Genomic DNA, 14,038 nt, shown 5'->3' with positions numbered 1-14,038 from the left:
AGAAAGGATATAGCGGAGACATGGCTTAGCCACAGCCTGGGGGATGTTTCCAGAACGAGATTTTCACTCTGCAGCGGAGTGTGCGCTGATATGAAACTTCCTGACAGATTAAAACTGTGTGCCCGACCGAGACTCCAACTCGGGACCATTGCCTTTCGCGGGCAAGTGCTCTACCATCTGAGCTACCGAAGCTCGACTCAAGCCCAGTACTCACATCTTTACTTCTGCCAGTATCTCGTCTCCTACCTTCCAAACTTTACAGAAGCTCTCCTGCGAATCTTGCAGAACTAGCACTCCTGAAAGAAAGGATATAGCGAAGACATGGCTTAGCCACAGCCGGGGGCATGTTTCCAGAATGAGATTTTCACTCTGCAGCGGAGTATGCACTGATATGAAACTTCCTGGCAGATTAAAACTGTGTGCCCGACCGAGACTCGAACTCGGGACCTTTGCCTTTCGCGGGCAAGTGCTCTACCATCTGAGCTACCAAAGCACGACTCACGCCCGGTACTCACAGCTTTACTTCTGCCAGTATCTCGTCTCCTACCTTCCAAACTTTACAGAAGCTCTCCTGCGAACCTTGCAGAACTAGCACTCCTGAAAGAAAGGATATAGCGGAGACATGGCTTAGCCACAGCCTGGGGGATGTTTCCAGAATGAGATTTTCACTCTGCAGCGGAGTGTGCGCTGATATGAAACATCCTGGCAGATTAAAATTGTGTGCCCGACCGAGACTCGAACTCGGGACCTTTGCCTTTCGCGGGCAAGTGCTCTACCATCTGAGCTACGGAAGCACGACTCACGCCCGGTACTCACAGCTTTACTTCTGCCAGTATCTCGTCTCCTACCTTCCAAACTTTACAGAAGCCCTCCTGCGAACCTTGCAGAACTAGCACTCCTGAAAGAAAGGATATAGCGGAGACATGGCTTAGCCACAGCCTGGGGGATGTTTCCAGAACGAGATTTTCACTCTGCAGCGGAGTGTGCGCTGATATGAAACTTCCTGACAGATTAAAACTGTGTGCCCGACCGAGACTCCAACTCGGGACCATTGCCTTTCGCGGGCAAGTGCTCTACCATCTGAGCTACCGAAGCTCGACTCACGCCCAGTACTCACAGCTTTACTTCTGCCAGTATCTCGTCTCCTACCTTCCAAACTTTACAGAAGCTCTCCTGCGAATCTTGCAGAACTAGCACTCCTGAAAGAAAGGATATAGCGGAGACATGGCTTAGCCACAGCCGGGGGCATGTTTCCAGAATGAGATTTTCACTCTGCAGCGGAGTGTGCACTGATATGAAACTTCCTGGCAGATTAAAACTGTGTGCCCGACCGAGACTCGAACTCGGGACCTTTGCCTTTCGCGGGCAAGTGCTCTACCATCTGAGCTACCAAAGCACGACTCACGCCCGGTACTCACAGCTTTACTTCTGCCAGTATCTCGTCTCCTACCTTCCAAACTTTACAGAAGCTCTCCTGCGAATCTTGCAGAACTAGCACTCCTGAAAGAAAGGATATAGCGGAGACATGGCTTAGCCACAGCCTGCGGGATTTTTACAGAATGAGTTTTTCACTCTGCAGCGGAGTGTGCGCTGATATGAAACTTCCTGGCAGATTAAAACTGTGTGCCCGACCGAGACTCGAACTCGGGACCTTTGCCTTTCGCGGGCAAGTGCTCTACCATCTGAGCTACCGAAGCACGACTCACGCCCGGTACTCACAGCTTTACTTCTGCCAGTATCTCGTCTCCTACCTTCCAAACTTTACAGAAGCTCTCCTGCGAAGCTTGCAGAACTAGCACTCCTGAAAGAAAGGATATAGCGGAGACATGGCTTAGCCACAGTCTGGGGGATGTTTCCAGAATGAGATTTTCACTCTGCAGCGGAGTGTGCGCTGATATGAAACTTCCTGGCAGATTAAAACTGTGTGCCCGACCGAGACTCGAACTCGGGACCTTTGCCTTTTGCGGGCAAGTGCTCTACCATCTGAGCTACCGAAGCACGACTCACGCCCGGTACTCACAGCATTACTTCTGCCAGTATCTCGTCTCCTACCTTCCAAAGATTACAGAAGCTCTCCTGCGAACCTTGCAGAACTAGCACTCCTGAAAGAAAGGATATAGCGGAGACATGGCTTAGCCACAGCCTGGGGGATGTTTCCAGAATGAGATTTTCACTCTGCAGCGGAGTGTGCGCTGATATGAAACTTCCAGGCAGATTAAAACTGTGTGCCCGACCGAGACTCGAACTCCGGACCTTTGCTTTCGCGGGCAAGTGCTCTACCATCTGAGCTACCGAAGCACGACTCACGCCCGGTACTCACAGCTTTACTTCTGCCAGTATCTCGTCTCCTACCTTCCAAACTTTACAGAAGCTCTCCTGCGAACCTTGCAGAACTAGCACTCCTGAATGAAAGGATATGGCGGAGACATGGCTTAGCCACAGCCTGGGGGATGTTTCCAGAATGAGATTTTCACTCTGCAGCGGAGTGTGCGCTGATATGAAACTTCCTGGCAGATTAAAACTGTGTGCCCGACCGAGACTCGAACTAAGGACCTTTACCTTTCGCGGGCAAGTGCTCTACCATCTGAGCTACCGAAGCACGACTCACGCCCGGTACTCACAGCTTTACTTCTGTCAGTATCTCGTCTCCTACATTCCAAACTTTACAGAAGCCCTCCTGCGAACCTTGCAGAACTAGCACTCCTGAAAGAAAGGATATAGCGGAGACATGGCTTAGCCACAGCCTGGGGGATGTTTCCAGAATGAGATTTTTACTCTACAGCGGAGTGTGCGCCGATATGAAATTTCCTGGCAGATTAAAACCGTGTGCACGACTGAGACTCGAACTCGAAACCTTTGCCTTTCGCAGGTAAGTGCTCTACCATCTGAGCTACCGAATCACGACTCACGCCCGGTACTCACAGCTTTACTTCTGCCAGTATCTCGTCTGCTACCTTCCAAACTTTACAGAAGCTCTCCTGCGTGAGTCGTGCTTCGGTAGCTCAGATGGTAGAGCACTTGCCCGCGAATGGCAAAGGTCCCGAGTTCGAGTCTCGGTCGGGCACACGGTTTTAATCTGCCAGGAAGTTTCATATCAGCGCACACTCCGCTGCGGAGTGAAAATCTCATTCTGGAAACATCCTCCCGGCTGTGGCTAAGCCATGTCTCCGCGATATTCTTTCTTTCAGGAGTGCTAGTTCTGCAAGATTCGCAGGAGAGCTTCTGTAAAGTTTGGAAGGTAGGAGACGAGATACTGGCAGAAGTAAAGCTGTGAGTACCGGGCGTGAGTCGTGCTTCGGTAGCTCAGATGGTAGAGCACTTGCCCACGAAAGGCAAAGGTCCCGAGTTCGAGTCTCGGTCGGGCACACAGTTTTAATCTGCCAAGAAGTTTCATATCAGCGCACACTCCGCTGCAGAGTGAAAATCTCCTTCTGGAAACATCCCCCAGGCTGTGGCTAAGCCATGTCTCCGCTATATCCTTTCTTCCAGGAGTGCTAGTTCTGCAAGGTTCGCAGGAGAGCGTCTGTAAAGTTTGGAAGGTAGGAGACGAGATACTGGCAGAAGTAAAGCTGTGAGTACCGGGCGTGATTCGTGCTTCGGTAGCTCAGATGGTAGAGCACTTGCCCGCGAAAGGCAAAGGTCCCGAGTTCGAGTCTCGGTTGGGTATACAGTTTTAATCTGCCAAGAAGTTTCATATCAGTGCACACTCCGCTGCAGAGTGAAAATCTCATTCTGGAAACATCCCCGAGGCTGTGGCTAAGCCATGTCTCCGCTATATCCTTTCTTCCAGGAGTGCTAGTTCTGCAAGATTCGCAAGAGAGCTTCTGTAAAGTTTGGAAGGTAGGAGACGAGATACTGGCAGAAGTAAAGCTGTGAGTACCGGGCGTGAGTCGTGCTTTGGTAGCTCAAATGGTAGAGCACCTGCCCGCGAAAGGCAAAGGTCCCGAGTTCGAGTCTCGTTCGGGCACACAGTTTTAATCTGCCAAGAAGTTTCATATCAGCGCACACTCCGCTGCAGAGTGAAAATCTCCTTCTGGAAACATCCCCCAGGCTGTGGCTAAGCCATGTCTCCGCTATATCCTTTCTTCCAGGAGTGCTAGTTCTGCAAGGTTCGCAGGAGAGCGTCTGTAAAGTTTGGAAGGTAGGAGACGAGATACTGGCAGAAGTAAAGCTGTGAGTACTGGGCCTGAGTCGTGCTTCGGTAGCTCAGATGGTAGAGCACTTGCCCGCGAAAGGCAAAGGTCCCGAGTTCGGGTCTCGGTCGGGCACACAGTTTTAATCTGCCAGGAAGTTTCAATAAACTCCGTATATTACAGCAAGCATATTATTAAAGATCCCAATACTACAACAGATAAATGCAGACTTTGCAAACTACAGTAGAAACAGTAGATCACATCACAAGTGGATGTACAATACTAGCAAATACAGAATACCCCAGAAGACATGACAATGTATCAAAAATAGTACTTCAACAACTTGCCATACAACATAAACTAATAAAACAACACATCCCCACTTACAAGTATGCACCACAAAATGTACTGGAGAATGATGAATACAAATTGTACTGGAACAGAACCATTATAACAGATAAAACAACACCACATAACAAACATGACATCATACTCACCAATAAAAATAAGACATTAACAGAAGTAATCGAAATATCCATACCCAATACAACAAATATACGAAAGAAAACAGGAGAAAAAATTGAAAAATACATCAAACTGGCTGAGGAAGTCAAGGACATGTGGCATCAGGATAAAGTCGACATTATACCAATTATACTATCAACCACAGCAGTCATACCACACAATATCCACCAGTACATCAACGCAGTACAGCTACATCCAGAGTTATATATACAACTACAGAAATCTGTAATTATTGATACATGTTCAATTACCCAAAAGTTCCTAAATGCAATGTAACATATACCGTAGAGTTAAAAGGAAGTCACACGTGATCACGGTCCACGTCACTTTCAATTTTTGACCAGTCATAACGTCTGAGAAAAGAAAGAAATAATAATATATATAAATGTTTACTTTTTTCACATATGTTACAACGATTTTGTGAATGTCTTGCCAGGAGACGTCACAGTTTCATCGTTGAAGCATGAAAATTTGAATACTAGGCTGCAATATCTTACTAATTCGATTTTATACATTTTTAGATCAGCTGCATTTTTCATTATTTTTAAATTCCTTCAATCCCCCTGCTATCTGAGATTTTGGGTATGTGCAACAACCCTCCGTTGCTGCTGTCTTCTTCTAGTGAAACACTAACAGATAATTTTTTAAAGTACAGTTCTGCAGGAGAAACATATGGGGCAAAATTTAATGTGAATGAAGTTTCAAGTAGATGCTATGTTTGGAAGTAAACGTTTCCCATACCGCCGTCAGCAGTAAAATCAGGAAATGCTAACTCAACATCTGGTGTCGTTCTGTGTATCCGTGTAGTTTCTGACACATGTCACTGTGGACTGCCGCAATTGGTAATTTAGACAGTAAGGAATTTGAAGAAGAATAATATTAACAATTGCTGCTGGATGCTGTGAAACGTTAAACATCGTAGGATTAAGTCCGGGGTTTTTGGAAGTTCGAGGAACCAGACGGTGATTTAAAATCATTTAAAACGTTCTGAGATTAGTACCCCTATTCCGTCCTGTCTTTCTATAGCACCACAACGCCCATTGCATCTTCGGTACGTTGTTTACACTAGGGAAATTATTGCTGATTACAGTTCTATTTGTAGGTGGTACTTGAAGCCTGCGGCAAAGACGAAGATAGAAGTGTACAAATGTTTAGGGGCTCCCTTAAATAGTCAGTGGGACATAGCGAAGGAAACCGCATGCAATGAACCTTTGGAGAAGGTCATCTTGCAAGAGGACATTGCACACATTTGTGCATAAAGCTGCGCGTTTTCACTTGGCTAGTCGTCATCAAACGTGGACAAAAGCTGATTGGCGGAAAGTAATGTTGTCTGACGAATAACGTTTCTGCCTATATTTAAATCATGCTCGTTGCTGAGTGCATCAAAGGTCAAATGGAGACTTTTGTCTTAAATTTTTGCAAGATCAGGTCCAAGCTGGATTTTTCATGTTTTGTGGGTGCTTTTCTTATCATGAATTGGGCCCTCTAACTGGTGTGGCAACTAATTTGAACCAACATGTTCATTTAAATGTAGTTAATGATAATGTGTTGCCGTTCAGTGAACATCTGCATGATTAATATGATATTGATACTCCTAGTTTTCAAGACGATAACAGCAATGTTCAGTGGGCTGGATGAATGTTTCGACAAGTCTCTCACCTCAAGACTGGGATAATTTTCGAGAAACTAGCGATAAAGTGCAGAAGAAAGCCGGCACTGTGGATCCGAAATGAGTGGTGGTGAACATCTCGTCAGAGGTGCTCGCTGAAGCAGCTGTCTGAATTTTGGGCAAAGGTCTGAATTTCGGAGATACGTCTAAGAGAAATTTCGTTTCAGAAAACGCAAGTGTCGTCAAAGTATCCTAGTTTTGACTGTCGAAGGTGCAGGCCGAAGAAATCTACATCTACATCTACATCCATACTCCGCAAGCCACCTGACGGTGTGTGGCGGAGGGTACCTTCAGTACCTCTATCGGTTTTCCCTTCTATTCCAGTCTCGTATTGTTCGTGGAAAGAAGGATTGTCGGTATGCCTCTGTGTGGGCTCTAATCTCTCTGATTTTATCCTCATGGTCTCTTCGCGAGATATACGTAGGAGGGAGCAATATACTGCTTGACTCTTCGGTGAAGGTATGTTCTCGAAACTTCAATAAAAGCCCGTACCGAGCTACTGAGCGTCTCTCCTGCAGAGTCTTCCACTGGAGTTTATCTATCATCTCCGTAACGCTTTCGCGATTACTAAATGATCCTGAAACGAAGCGCGCTGCTCTCCGTTGGATCTTCTCTATCTCTTCTATCAACCCTATCTGGCACGGATCCCACACCGCTGAGCAGTATTCAAGCAGTGGGCGAACAAGCGTACTGTAACCTACTTCCTTTGTTTTCGGATTGCATTTCCTTAGGATTCTGCCAATGAATCTCAGTCTGGCATCTGCTTTACCGACGATCAACATTATATGATCATTCCATTTTAAATCACTCCTATTGCGTACTCCCAGATAATTTATGGTATTAACTGCTTCCAGTTGCTGACCTGCTATTTTGTAGCTAAATGATAAAGGATCTATCTTTCTGTATATTCGCAGCACATTACATTTGTCTACATTGAGATTCAATTGCCATTCCCTGCACCATGCGTCAATTCGGTGCAGATCCTCCTGCATTTCAGTACAATTTTCCATTGTTACAACCTCTCGGTACACCACAGCATCATCTGCAAAAAGCCTCAGTGAACTTCCGATGTCATCCACAAGGTCATTTATGTATATTGTGAATAGCAACGGTCCTATGACACTCCCCTGCGGCACACCTGAAATCACTCTTACTTCGGAAGACTTCTCTCCATTGAGAATAGCATGCTGCGTCCTGTTATCTAGGAACTCCTCAATCCAATCACACAATTGGTCTGATAGTCCATATGCTCTTAAATAAGAGAAATAAGAGAAGAAGTGTCGGTAAATCTGCGGAAACCGAAACCATCCAAAAGCAACATATGGGCGCACGAAAGAAAGCCCTCAATTAACTCAAGAGACACGAAAACGTCGTTGTGACGAAAACAGAGAAGGGGAATGATACAGTTCTTGTAAACGCTTTCGAATAATGCAAGAAGATGGAACGACTATTAGCTTGTGTACAGCAAATTGGAGAACAGTCCGACGAACAGAATCCTTAGGCAAGTGAAAAATTTTATATCATCCGAGAATGGATAGATCTATTACAAACAATCTAATTCCTCGAAGACACGGGCAGACGATAATTTTTTTTGAAAAACCTTTTTTACTTTGATAGCTAATATTTTTAGATTTTTATGAGCTGAATCCAAAACTAGCCTTTGTTTTTTGTATCACCCTTAGTTTTGAGCAATATGCTTTTTACTATATAGTATAAAAATTCTGTGCTGTATGGTAAAAGGGGAAATTAATGAAACGTTATGTTACTACATAAGCATGGTATCTATTTACAGTAAGGTTAATAGATGTTTCATATGTCAGCTGGAACTGGTTTGTATTTTCTTCCTCTTTTTTCTTTGAAGCTTCTTGTGTAGCTTTTTCTACGTTGAGTCGCTTGCTGAAATTCTCGGTGAAGTGACCAACAGTAGTCCCCCATCATATTGGTGTTCACCGGCGTCGGTAGCGTTTTTCATTCCGCAGTGAATGGCTCACTGCTACACCCCTTTCAGACCTGAATTTTTTGTGGCGCAAGGAAAATTTTTCTTTATGCTCTAATGCAATTGGTGATACTATACTCCTGGAAATGGAAAAAAGAACACATTGACACCGGTGTGTCAGACCCACCATACTTGCTTTCCAGGAGTGTATTAGCTACAAATGTAGTTACTTCTGTGCTTATGTAATGGCGCTAGCAACGGTCTTCTCACAATGGTAACACCGGTTTCCGTCAGATGAGCAAAGTTAAGTGTAATCGGGCGTGGCTAACACTTGGATGGGTAACCGTCTGAGTATGCTGCGTGGTGTTGGCAAGTGGGGTGCACTCATCTCTTGTGACGTCAATTGAAAAGATTAGTAAAGTAGCGACTCCGGGCACGAAAACTAACAATGGCTGGGAGAGCAGTTTGCTGACCACATGTCCCTCCATATCCACATCCAGTGATGGCTATCGGCTGTCGGTCGGTGCGATTGGGGCTTCTGGAGCCTGTCCAGACGGAGTTCAGTTTAGGTTTTGTGAAAGGGTACAACTGAAATATCAAAATATAGTCGCTGCGTCACATTCCAGTTCTTAATGCAATATTTTGTCTTCATGTCTTTAGAGATGTGAATACAGAGCGAGTTCTTCCAAGAGATCCGTTTCATGAACGTTATTTAACTGGTGGTGAACTTAGACATTTCGATCTATATTTAAAAATTTTGGAAATTTGTGGTAAGGTATTATGGTGTCTAACTGCTAGGGTCATCGGTCCCTAAGCTTACACACTACTTAATTTAACTTAAACTAACTTACGCTAAGGACGACACACACACACACACACACCCATGCCCGAGGGAGGACTCGAACCTCCGAAAGGGGGAGCGTCGCGGACCGTGACAAGACATCCAAGACCTCGCGGCTATCTCGCGCGGTGATCTACATTTACAAAAGTAGGTCTTGTACTGTATATTTGTGTGTGGCTATCCATTATCTTACGTTTCATTCTAATGTTGTTTTTTTTTTTTTTGTATATGTGGTGTGGAATTTCGATCTGTTTATCCTAGGGATAACATGGAGCGTTCCTGACATGTTACTTAATGTAACCCAGGATCTAAATATGGGTCATAATAATTATTTAAATTATGTATTAGAGTCTGTTACAGTTTATTAGACGCAGGAAATCCACTTTTATCATGTGTATTTTGATTATGTTTATTTATTTATTTATTGTGGTTTGTATTGGAATCTTTCTTTACTTTGCCCTGTATTGAGTCAACCTTGGAGGCATATGAAACCTGTTTCACAATGTATATTTCCTGCAGAACGTTTTCTTGGCTCCAGGCTATTTGCTTTGCCCTGTGCAGCATTAACCTGTATGCTGCTTGTTCATGAATGTTTGGGTGACATGAAAACGCAGGTACTCTACATCTACATCTGCATCGTTACTCTGTAATTCACATTTAAGTGCCTGGCACAGGGTTCATCGGACCATTTTCATACTACTTCTCTACCATTCCACTGTCGAATGGCGAGTGGGAAAAAGGAATACCTAAATCATTACGTTCGAGCTCTGATTCGTCTTATTTTATTGCGATGATCATTTCTCCCTACGTAGGTGAGTGTCAACAAAATATTTTCTCATTCGGAACAGAAGGCTGGTGATTCAAATGTCGTAAATAGATCTCGCCGCAAAGAAAACCGCCTTTGTTTCAGTGACTGCCACCCCAACTCGCGTATCATATCAGTGACACTCTCACCACTACTGCGCGATAACACGAAACGAGCTGCCCTTCTTTGCACTTTTTTGATGTACTCTGTAAATCCTACCTGGTAACGATCCCACATCGCTCAGCAATATTCCAGCAGAGGACGGACAAGTCTAACGTAGGCTGTCACTTTAGTGGGTTTCTCGCATCTTCTAAGTGTTCTGATAACAAAGTGGATTCTCTCTACGTCAGGCCAAGAATTTTCATTAGAGAAAAGCGTATGTGCACACAAGCTAAAACAGAGAACATACAAAATTCTCTGTAAAGAAAAGTCTTCATTGGGTAGCTTCGTGGTCTTCCTGAGTTAAACTGAGTATTTATGAACGCAGTAAGATGTTCTAGCTCTTAATATTAAGTCTTTGATGGTGGTCTTCATTGTAACATACAGATGTTTATTTATTATAATTTTAGATTTTAGCGATGCTTAAAAACTTGAGTGAGCACTTAACAACATACGGTTCATAAGGCTGATGTTAAAACTCTCGCGTACCGCGATAGAACAATATACATCAAGAAAACCTACTCAAAAGTTAATTGTTATCTTGCAACTAAAAATACTAAAATTATTTTACAAACTGAGCACTTATTCTATGGCGTTATTGATCATTGTGTTATTCATCCTTGTATTTTTCTTATAACTTGTTAAACGTTCATTTTTAGTTCTGTTGTATTTCATACTTACCTCTTGTTCATGTTGCGCTGTAATGTGTTTGTAGAGTATTTAAGAATTTTGTAATGTGCATTATGTCTCTGAAATCCTCTTTTACCAGCAGTGGTGTTTAGATACCTTGTGCGAAATACAATTTTCAATAGACAGTGTTCTTGTTGGTAAACAGTTGTTCTGTACTGTACTGTATACATCAAATATGGTTCAAATGGCTCTGAGCACTATGGGACTTAACTGCTGAGGTCATCAGTCCGCTAGAACTTAGAACTACTTAAACCTAACTAACCTAAGTACATCACACACATCCATGCCCGAGGCAGGATTCAGACCTGCGACCGTAGCGGTCGCGCGGTTCCAGACTGTAGCGCCTAGAACCGCTCGGCCACGTCGGCCGGCTATCAAATATGGCAACATACACACATTGTCATTGTTAGACCAACTACATGCTTATAAATTTTGTCATTAAATCTAAAATAGTTTCAACTTATGATTAGCCGGTAAGTTTCATGAATTCGGTCATCTCCATGCACGTTTCTTATTTTTCATTAAGTTTCTTCAGATTGCTGGTGTAGCTTCTTGTGAAGGTAAGTTAGAGTGAGGGCTGGTAGTGTCCACGGGTTAATACTATGCATTTCGAGGGAGTTTTTAGGCTCTTAGTTCTTCAGTTAAAGTTGTGCTGCTTGTTCACATGTATAATTTGGTATCTGTATTTTTTTTTAGTTTCTGTTACAGTTTGTATGCTGGGCTATATACAGGGTATTAGAAATGAATATTGATCTTAGAGGCTTTCACTTCTTTCCACATTTTTGGCTGTTATCTTAAACATTGTGCCTTAGGATTTTTATCCAGTTTATTTACGAGTTTTAAATTTGTTGTATAATTTAGTGTATGTTTTGTCTGATTTGATTTCTTAATTTCTTGTTAACAGGCTTATCCACTTTGTGCCCTGTTGTTGTTTCTATATTTCTGTATTTAGTATGTGATCTGCTTTAGTGTATGGTAGACTGTCCGCCCTTTGATCGACCTTTACGACTCTGTTGGTAATCCATCTGACGTAAAGCGTAAATGTGTTTATGTTATTTATTACATGGACGAAATCATTATTTTGTTTGAATCTCAAGATCTGCTGTTTCCAGTCATGTATTTTGCAAATGTTTATCTATATTCTGGATGGGCTTACATACATTGTCGTTTGTTGTGTTTGCCATGCTGTTTGCGGCTTTTATCTGCATGCCCAGTAGCTGTCTAGTAAGTCCCTTTTATGTTAACTATTTTCACTTTTATGTAATTCGCAGTGAGACATAACTGTTAAATATGTTTCTTGAATCTTAAATATTTAGTACTTTCAGTTTGCAATTCTTATTTTTGTACGCAGCTTTCATTGCACGGCTTGACAGCGGTGCCTTTACGCGTATCTCGCGGGACTGACGTTCTTTTTTCTCAGGTGAAATTCCATTACGTTGCTTGATTAGCTCAGTCGGTGGAATACTTTCCCGCGATAGGCAATTGTTCCACATTGAATTTCCAGTTCTTCACACAGTTTCCATCTGCAAGGACTGTTGTTCGTGAGGGACGTGGTTGAGCACTCAGCAGCAGGATTATGAGTAAAGTTATTAGAAGTGATATATGGCTTGTGCAGGTTAGCAGGAGTCACGTGTGACTCCTGCATCGCGCTAACACACATACAAAATGATGATGATGATGATGATGATGATGATGATGATGATGATGATGATGATGATGATGTGTGTTAGAAATACGCGGCAGCTAGTTCTAACGACAGCTACTTCTTCTTTCCAGCTTCTGGAGGAGTTCTGGGAGTGAAAAATTGCTAGGTTTGGTGTTGTTTTATGTAACCATGTCATGGTGTAGCATATTCTCCATGGTTACTGCACAAGATCGCATTATTGCCGAATTTTATGTTTGGTTTTGACTGATTGGATCCATTCGATAGTACAGTGTTTGCTTCCCAATTGGCGGTGCTGTGTTGCAAGACGACAAGCACCTGTCCCCGCAGTTCACAAGTTTGTGACCAGTAGCATGATCTTTAGCATCTCCCGTGGGCTCCCATATCTCAGTGTTTTGAGCTCTTATGGTCGACTTTGGGAAGATTGGTGCGTGATCGCTAGCCAATTCGATCATCGTTTCTTGACTTTGCCACCATCTCGCAGGTAAAATTGTGTAAGATTCCCTTTAAAACCATACAGGACCTGTATCACTACACTCCGTGACGGCCAGAAGTTGGTTTGAACGCTAGCGGGTTTCCTATGCCGATTTTGGTGTTGCTATATCTGTGTACAACCCCTGTGCTCTTTACGGACGATATGCTGACAGAATTGTTAGTGAGAAATCTGAATACATGGTAACGGTATGTATCCATTTACTTCGATTTAGTCTTCGGCTTTTGATGGATTTTTAGGAAGTAAAATGTATATAGCCAGAAAAATGAAACGGTAATACTAAAGTTTTGAAAAAATCTATGTGTCAGTAGGAAAAAAGTTTAGCTAGAAACTAAGAATTTATGGAATTGGTTTTCTCTTCTGTTAAATGAGAGTAGTGTACTTTCCTCTATTTAGAACTGTTAGTGAATATGTAATGACGTAGTAGTCTTGGTTGAAATATAGTTGATGAAGGATACTGAAATTTGCAGGATTTTTTTGTTCAATTCTAGAAGCATTGCTGTGACCGAGGCATGTGAAATTCGACGTACACTCACAGGTTTTAATTATGAACATAACAAAAATTTGACAATTTCTTTCAAGTTGGTTTGACGTCCGAGAGTTTTGGCTACGAGGAATATTTCACCAGCTGCCTAACATTGCACGTTCGTGGTGGACCATAGGAATCAACGCTGCAGTGAATATTGATGGCTTTGCAACGCTGGAACTACTGTGCACAGCTTACCTGTATTATAGCACTGACTGTTGAGTCACAAGCGACAGTCCTTTTGTGGAACACCTGTTAGGAGACAGGCAACGGAAACTGACAACGGCCTGGAGAGAGGTGTTCTGACCACATGCCCCAGCATAACCGCATCCGGTGACGCCTAAGGTCTGAGGATGACACGGCGGACGGTTGGTATTGTTGAGTCTTCAAGACCTGTTCGGACAGTGTAGAATTTTTTTATTTTGTTAGAAGAACTTTTTTCCCATCTTGATAACTACTGCAACAGTAAGTACACCCATCACATGCGGTAATAGTCACTGCCTTGACTGCTTGACAGTCTTTGTAAGGGTGTTGCAGGGAAGGTTGATCTGAGAAATAATTGTTAAGAAAATGTTCGATAAGTTCCGCCGTTTCCGAG

The sequence above is a fragment of the Schistocerca cancellata genome, chromosome 3, assembly GCF_023864275.1.
Source record: "Schistocerca cancellata isolate TAMUIC-IGC-003103 chromosome 3, iqSchCanc2.1, whole genome shotgun sequence".
NCBI lineage: Eukaryota > Metazoa > Arthropoda > Insecta > Orthoptera > Acrididae > Schistocerca > Schistocerca cancellata.
The sequence above is the reverse complement of the archived record's forward strand: the minus strand, read 5'-3'. Positions refer to the sequence as shown.